Source organism: Clarias gariepinus, chromosome 2, assembly GCF_024256425.1.
Source record: "Clarias gariepinus isolate MV-2021 ecotype Netherlands chromosome 2, CGAR_prim_01v2, whole genome shotgun sequence".
NCBI classification, from domain to species: domain Eukaryota; kingdom Metazoa; phylum Chordata; class Actinopteri; order Siluriformes; family Clariidae; genus Clarias; species Clarias gariepinus.
In genome coordinates, this window is record NC_071101.1 from 29,096,499 (window position 1) to 29,104,311 (window position 7,813).

Consider the following 7,813-nt stretch of genomic DNA (forward strand, 5'->3'; position numbering starts at 1 on the left):
AGGCCTTAATTAGCTGAGGTGACATTGCAAAAAAATAAAAATAAAAATTGTTTAAAAAAGCAGCACTTTATTTACATTGCTGCACACAGGACGTTTACACACAGGTACTATAAGTGACACAGCCTGTTTTTCTTCTAGCGAATGTTAAAAAAAAAAAAAAAGTACTTCCGTGGTGCTAAATAATACAGTACCCTCCCACTCTCTCTCTCTCTCACACACACACACACACACACTAACATCTGTCCCACAAACCTCATAGGGACATCCAGTGACAATCATTAAAGCAGTTAATTTATGCGATGCCTAATGTAAATCGACTCTCTGACCTTTTCAGCTAAAATTATATGCAGCATAAAATATAAATGTTGGCACACAATTCTGGATCCATACGCTTTACAATTGCTGTACAATTCGATGTCCTACAATGGTTCTATTCGAGCTTCCATTGTTAGTTTCGAAGCCATCTGAGGACTAAAGTAAAAATAAAGAACAAAAAAAATCCTTTTGAGTGTGAATATGATCGAGCATGAATGTACAGATCACAAATCTCAGAACTGGAAGATTCCTGGTCCCCACTAGGATGTACTAACATGTCCCTGTATTCACACACTCTCTGTCTCATATATCCTCTGTCTCTGTCTCAAATGGACTAGGCCATTCTGGCGTTCTTTAAGCCCGTACTGGTTTTGAGCGATGGGGACAGGAAGCTGCATGTCCCTCATACATAGCTGAGCTTACAGGAGCTTTCCTCTGTCAATAGAAAAGCACGGCGTCTCTAATCCGCGTCATGAAAAGAAGCAGCAGCGCGTTCGTGCAAACCTACAATAAGGTCATCAATGAGCGCATTCCAATTCAGACGCCGTCTTCCTTCCGCGCAAATTACGGGCTATCGCCTGCATCCGAATGGGGGGAGGGGGTGAAAATAATAATTATAATAACAACAACAATAATAATAATAATAATAATGCTGATACGCCTGGCTTAGCTTAGCATGGTGTGTGTGTGCGTGTGTGTGTGTGTGTCATGCCATTCAGGATGCTGAAATGAAACGATCCAGCACTCCATCCGCCTCAGGCTTGTTACAGTCTAGTCTACTGCAGGACTCTGGATACACGCAGTGTTACCGCGATACTGTAACGCAGGAACATCACGCCTGCAGATAGAGCTGCTCGGGCATCGCGAATAACTCACGCCTGCCTTCCGTGAAATAAAGACAAGAGAGACCAGGGTTTGTTTGTTTTGTAGGAAAACGCAGAGGCGCCTCTGAGCTCCGTCCAGTACATTCCTGTTCCTCTTTTTTTTTTTTTTCATTTTTGTTTAATTCAGCTAAGGTTGAGGTTAAAAAAAAATCATCTCCTTACCTTTATAGAAATGTCTCCGTGTCCAGGTGTAGCGGTCACAAGGCACGCGCGGCGCTGATGAAGAAACACAAACACAACGCAACGCAAAGCGACACACTCGAGCTGTGTCTTGGGGATTCTTTCTTTTTTTGTGGTCGTTTAAGACAGTTCCCTAAACGAAAGATAAAATAACGCGTCTAATATCGCCTTCTTGTTCTTCTTCCCTTCTCTTGCGGTTTAACTCACGTCCAGCCTGTCTGACGCACACGTACGTTTCGGGTGCAGTTACAGTAGCTCTCTCTCTCTCTCTCTCTCTCTGTGACTGTACAGCGATGCTAAGAGAAGAAATATACGTCCGCGTGTTGTCGGTTTATTATTTTTTAACATCAAAGTGACGTGCACGCGCTTCATTGAGAGACGGGAGCGCGCGCAACGCTTAAAAAGGGAGGGGTGAGAGAGAGATGAACAGTGTGTGTGTGTGGGGGGGGGGGCAGTGTGGAGGCTGAGGTCGCGACAACAGCACGTCTGTAATAATAATAATAATAATAATAATAATAAGTAAATACATAAAAATAACTAAATTTATATGATTTTTGTTATATGACACACACACGTCATCACTAGCAAGGTTTAGGGATCCTATGGTGGATATACTGTACAGTACTCCAGGCCCCCCTGCGACCCAGGATAAAGCAGTATAGACCTTGAGTGAGTGAGTGAGTGAATGGCGTTGCTGTGGTTTAATGTGTTCCTGTAGCCTTACTACACAGGCTTCTCTTTGCTCTCAGCAGAACCTGAGCTGTAAAGAAACAGAGGTTTGTTGTTTGTCAATGTGACCTTTACTACAGTAATTTGAAGGTTTCAAAAGGTTTTGAAACCGTCAATTGGTGTTCCCAAATTTCCCATAGTGTGTGAATAAGTGTGTGCGTGTGCCCTGCGATGGATTGGCACCCCATCTGAGACCCCTAAGTCTCCTTGAATAGGCTCCCCACGACCCTGTATACCGGATGAAACTATATAGACGATGAGTGAGATGACGTAACCTCATTCTAACTTAGACTGTAAAGCCAAAAATATGTGTTTCCCCCCTCACGCTAAGATGTCTTTGTATGCTGTAGCATTACAGTTTCCCTTCACTAGAACTAAGAGACTAAAACCTGTTCCAGAATGACAATGCCCATGTGCAAAAAGTAAGAACCAAATATGGAGTAGTGAAACGTAAATGTTCTGCACAGAGCCCTGGCCTCAACTCCACAACATCAGAATGTGGACTCATTGCTGCTCTTGTTGCTAACTAAACAACAATCTGCATAGCTGAGCTATGTAAAATCTGAAATGATTGGAACAACTGAGTGGGAAAGAAATCTGAAATGGGATGGTCACATAAGCACATATGTGTGTTGGTCATGTCCACATAGTTTTGGCAAAAATTCTCATTATTGGTACACATCATGAGAAAGCGGTGGAAATGAACCATGAATGTCATGCCAGGCCATGCATGTGAAAACATACAGGTAGGGCCAAATCATACAACAAACAAATAAAATTAATATTTGCTTAATCAAATGTCCACATCCTATCACCTCATTGTGGCTTCAGGCAAGCATGTGTTTACATTTCTATACTGGATGTACTGGATCAAGTGCTATTTTACAGGGTGCAGAATAAAAAACATGGAAATTGCATTACATATTGTGAGATTAAACTACGTGAATAATGGGATAATTACAACTATTTATTGAACTTTTCATTGCACTATTCATGATGTAATATATTGTCAACTATTAGATTTAATATAATCACTAGACAGTTAAATTGAGATTGTGTGGGTGTATGAATATGCATATGTATAAATGCAAAACATTAAGCCCAATATATGCCACAGGGCATGACTCCACAAGACCTCTGGGGTGTGCTGTGGTGTCTGGCACCAGGATGTTAGTGGGGGATCTTTTTGGTACTGTTGGTTACAGGTGGGCCTCCATGGATTGGACTTGTTTTTTCGGTGCATACCATGGATGCTCAGTTTTTCAGTCTGTTCTTGAACGTTACCAATGGTTTGCACCTTGTCGTTAGAGGTCCCTATTTACTTCATAAAGCTGTCTTTTCACAGTAGACCTGACAATTACACACCTACTGTACCTCCTCAAGAGTGTCTTTGATTTGGCTAGACTCTAGACTGTGAAAGGGTTCTTTTTCACCATAAACAGAATTCCGCGTTCATTCACTTTAGTTGTCTTTCGTGGTCTTCCAGGCCTTGCTGTAACTGAACTTGCCAGTTAATTTCTTCTTTTTTTTAAATGTTCCAATTCCAATTGTTATATTGGCCACTCTCAACATTTTGACTATCTTTCTGATGGGTTTATTTAGTTGTTTTTGACCTTCACTTATTTGGGCCTTATATTGAGAGTTTTACAGTTACAACTACAAAATGCAAATGTAATACTTAGAACCACCTCCAAGCCTTTTATCAGCTTGAATAGTCAAGTAAAACACCCGGCCATGCAACTATTTGTTCCATTAGTTATGACCCCACCAAAATGTGTTTCTTTTCTGACCAACATTTTTTTTTTTACTAAACATTAACATGACAGCAGTGATGAAATATCAGAGCATATTTTAGAAGGTGCTCACTACTCAGATGATAGCATGGCATTATGCCAGAGGAGTAATCTAGGAGCAAGGACACTATGCATACATCTGAGTTTATTCACCAGAATACCAGGTAATTACCCCAAACAATTTTGACCCAAACTGAGAATCTCATTTCCAATTGTTTACATACATTCCAATTTTGACTATATGAAATTCATGAGCTGTAAAAAAAAAAAAAAAAAAAAAATGCCTGAAATTTATGACCAGTGCATTAGCTTATAAAATCTTGGCTGTCACTGATGCCAAGATTACATCCAGTTGATTTTTTTGTTTTAAGAAGAGATTCATCTTAAGATTGACCCTAAAGCAGAATAGGACAGAATTAAAACTGAACTGTTTGCCAGATGTTTAAAATAAAAATAAACAAGGTGTCCAGCATGTACTGAACAGAGATTTAAGGAAAGGGGATATAAAGGACTGGCACACATTCAGCACTTGTAAACAAAAGAACAGCTCAGGTCTAAGTACCATATACAGTATATGTATACTGTAAATATAAATATTTCTTAGACTTCATTAAGACACAATCATGTAAGTAAACAAAGTAACAGAGCACAACTAAAAGCAAAAACGGTGCTAATACAGTGAGTCTGAGATGACTGGACCGAGATGAACCACATCTGTTCTACAGCACAGAGAGATCACATGATGACAATATGATTACAGTTTTACTGATGCTACATCTTTGATTTAACTTCTGTGCTACCACATTGGAAAACACTATAATTATACCCAAAATACTCTATAAAAAGATTTTTTTTCTATGCAAAATGTTTTTACAGAGAGTGCACAAATGTTTCTCTATTACTGTAAACTGGATTATTACAGCCTGTTGGACAGGTAATTAAGATTGTTGCTTTTTAAACAAAACATCAAAAGCAAACCTTTCCTGACCCTTTCCCCAAGGTGGAAAAAACAGTGTTTAGATATGGAATAATATTAATGTTAGGACATGATGTTCAGATTGATATTTATTTTAGAGGGGGATTTAAAACACTTGTAGGAGCGCCAGGATCAAAGCATATTCCTCTTTTGTCTTTGCATACTCTGCATAGGTTTGTGTGTGTGTGTGTGTGTGTGTGTGTGTGTGTGTGTGTGTGTACATACAGTCCACTTTCACTCACCTGCATGACTGTGTTTAAAAACATTATTCACCCAGTGACCACAGATCTACAGGGTATTGTTATAAAAAAAACTTCCAGTTTTTTTTTTCTATCTTTGTTCTGTGTTTTTTTTGACTGAAAGGAAAAGGTTGGGTAGAGAAAGATGCACAATTAACAGGTATGACTGCAATCTTAAGAAGATTGTTATGCAAAGCTGATTCAAGAACTGGGAAGTGCTTCACCAAGAGTGGAGTGAGGTTGGAGTTAGTGCATCAAGAGCCACCATGCACAGACATCTCTAAGAAATAGGCTAAACCAGGGACAAAGTGTCTTAGCTGGGCTAAGGTAAAAAAAAGACCTTGACCACTGGTCAGTGGTCCAAAATTCTCTTTTTAAATAAAAAGTTAATTTTGCATCTCATCTGGAGATAAGTGACCCTAACCCTTACCAAAGGTCCAAGAGTCTGGGGGAAGAATGGAGAGGCACACAATCCAACTCATGTAAAGTCCAGTGTGAACTTTCCACAGCTGGTAATTAGTTGGAGTGCCATGTCAGTAACTGGTGTTGGTCTGCTGTGTTCTATCAAGTCAAAAGTCAATGCAGCAGTCTATCAGGAGATTTATGAGCTTCCGTCTGCTGATAAGATTTATAGAGATGGCAATTTACTTTTCCATCAGGACTTGGCACAGTGCCGAAACTACTACTAACTGATTTACTGACCATGATATTTTAGTGTTTGATTAGCTCACGGTAACTGAACTCCAAAGAGGACATATGGGCTATTGTCAACAATACAGATAAGCTGCTATAAGGCTACTATCAAAGCAACATGGTCTTTATTAATGCCTCAGCTGTGCGAAAGGTTGATCATCTCCATGCCATGCTGCATTGATTCTTCCTAAATAAGCCTTGACCAAGTATCAAGTGCATACATTGACATAATTCCTTCGAATATTTGAATTATGGCACATATTAATATTTTAATATATACACACAAATTTACTCCCTGATGAATATCATTAATAAGTAATTTGCTTGATTTTTATTTTACTTGTCATGAATATTATTCAGGCATTAAAGTTATTTTACTTGAAAAAGCTGAGATTCTGAGTAAGTGATATATGTATTAAATGATCAAATTAAGATTATAAGATTAGGTTATATTGTGATCATACTGTATGATCCTAAAATTTTGAAACATATATATATATATTTTTCTTTTCTTTTAATAACACCCTTATAATAACACCCTTTTGTTACCCTTGTAACAAAATTGGAAAACTAAACGACAGGTTAAACTTTATTCTTATCTTAGAGTACAGAATATGAAACTAGACTAATTTGTAATGGAAAGGAATTCATTTGAGCTTGTGTGGCATACAATCAAAAAACACAGCTCCAGAGGAAATAAATATTAGAAAGGTCCCAACCAAGTAAATAAATAATAAATACCCTGATGAAAACTGTGTACCATAAGAAATTTTATATGACTGTGAAAGTGTCCAGCATAAACATTGCTCAAGGTTGCCACACATCTCCAAAATGCTCCTTAAGGAGTCTGTTGTGTACATTCCATTTACCACAAGATTGCAGATGTAAGACATTTGCACAATTTAGGTCAGAGGTACTAAATTCTGCATGCACACTTATTCTTTAAACCAGATTCTCCATGCCCCCCCTCCTCCCCCCATTTTATATGTTAAACCAAAACCAACTATATTTAATGTAATGATATTAGAAGCTAATTAAAAATCCCATGACTTTCCAAGAAAGTCTCCAGTCTGTTGTTGTGGCCTCTTTTGTAAACAGTATAACTAAATTGTTTCTTTAAAGAATAGTGACTGTGGCAGAAAGCTGTTCTCCAGAGCTTATGAAGGGTCTATAAGAAAACATAATTATGGTTTAGACTGTAGCTCTTGCAAAATATTGGTAGAGCTCTCGGTATTAACCAGAGGGTAGAACCAGTTCCATTCCTCATGAAGCAGCGCCCCCTGGAGGAAATTCTTAACAAATCACATATTAAAGAAAACATCTAAAATCTCTTAGATTTTTCTATAAAGGTGAGAATGAAGTGATAGGGCAGTAGGCTATAAGCAGTAATGAAACTTTCTATTTACATACAAAATAAAATCTTCAAACAAGGCAGCTTTGTGTGTATGCAATGTAAGGAAAATTGAAAAGATGAATATATATTTTTTAAATATGAGGGGCTTTCAAGTCAAACTGGGACTTTTGATGTGCAGAATAACAGAACACAGTTATGAGATTAAATACTACCTTAATTTCTCTATATAATCCTGTGCTACACTAATGCTTTCTCTCAGCGTTTCACTAGTGCTTGGACACCATCAAGGTAGAAAGTTTTCTCAGTCCGCCAGAGGCATGCTCAGACCACCTGCTTCCTGGCTTCTTTCACAAGAAATATCATCATAAGTCCTGGTTTATCTTGAACACCCTCGTAGAAAAATAAAAACTGAGATTCTTAATTTTTTTGTTGCATCATCTTTTATACATGACATACATATTGGAAAAAAATGCAATAACAAATACAAACAGGTTGACGAACTATCTAACCGCAGTTAAAAAAATCTATTTTGTACATTAAGAGCATATATCCTACAGCATAAAAATAAACTATGTTGTACAAAATATCACAAATAAATATAGTAAATCTGCCCTAGAAAGCAAATTGCACCTATTCTCATTTTAAACTTT

General features: G+C 37.9%; 1 protein-coding gene across 2 annotated transcripts in view; it reads right to left on the bottom strand.

Annotated features, from left to right (window-relative positions):
* Nucleotides 1-1,708, bottom strand: part of myo9ab (myosin IXAb) — a 107,606-nt gene extending 105,898 nt beyond the window's left edge. For both annotated transcript variants that reach the window (XM_053491226.1, XM_053491227.1), the window contains exon 1: nucleotides 1,362-1,708. The gene's annotated coding sequence lies outside the window, so the exon portion shown is untranslated. The remainder of the gene's footprint in view (nucleotides 1-1,361) is intronic.
* Between the last annotated feature and the right edge of the window lie 6,105 nt (nucleotides 1,709-7,813).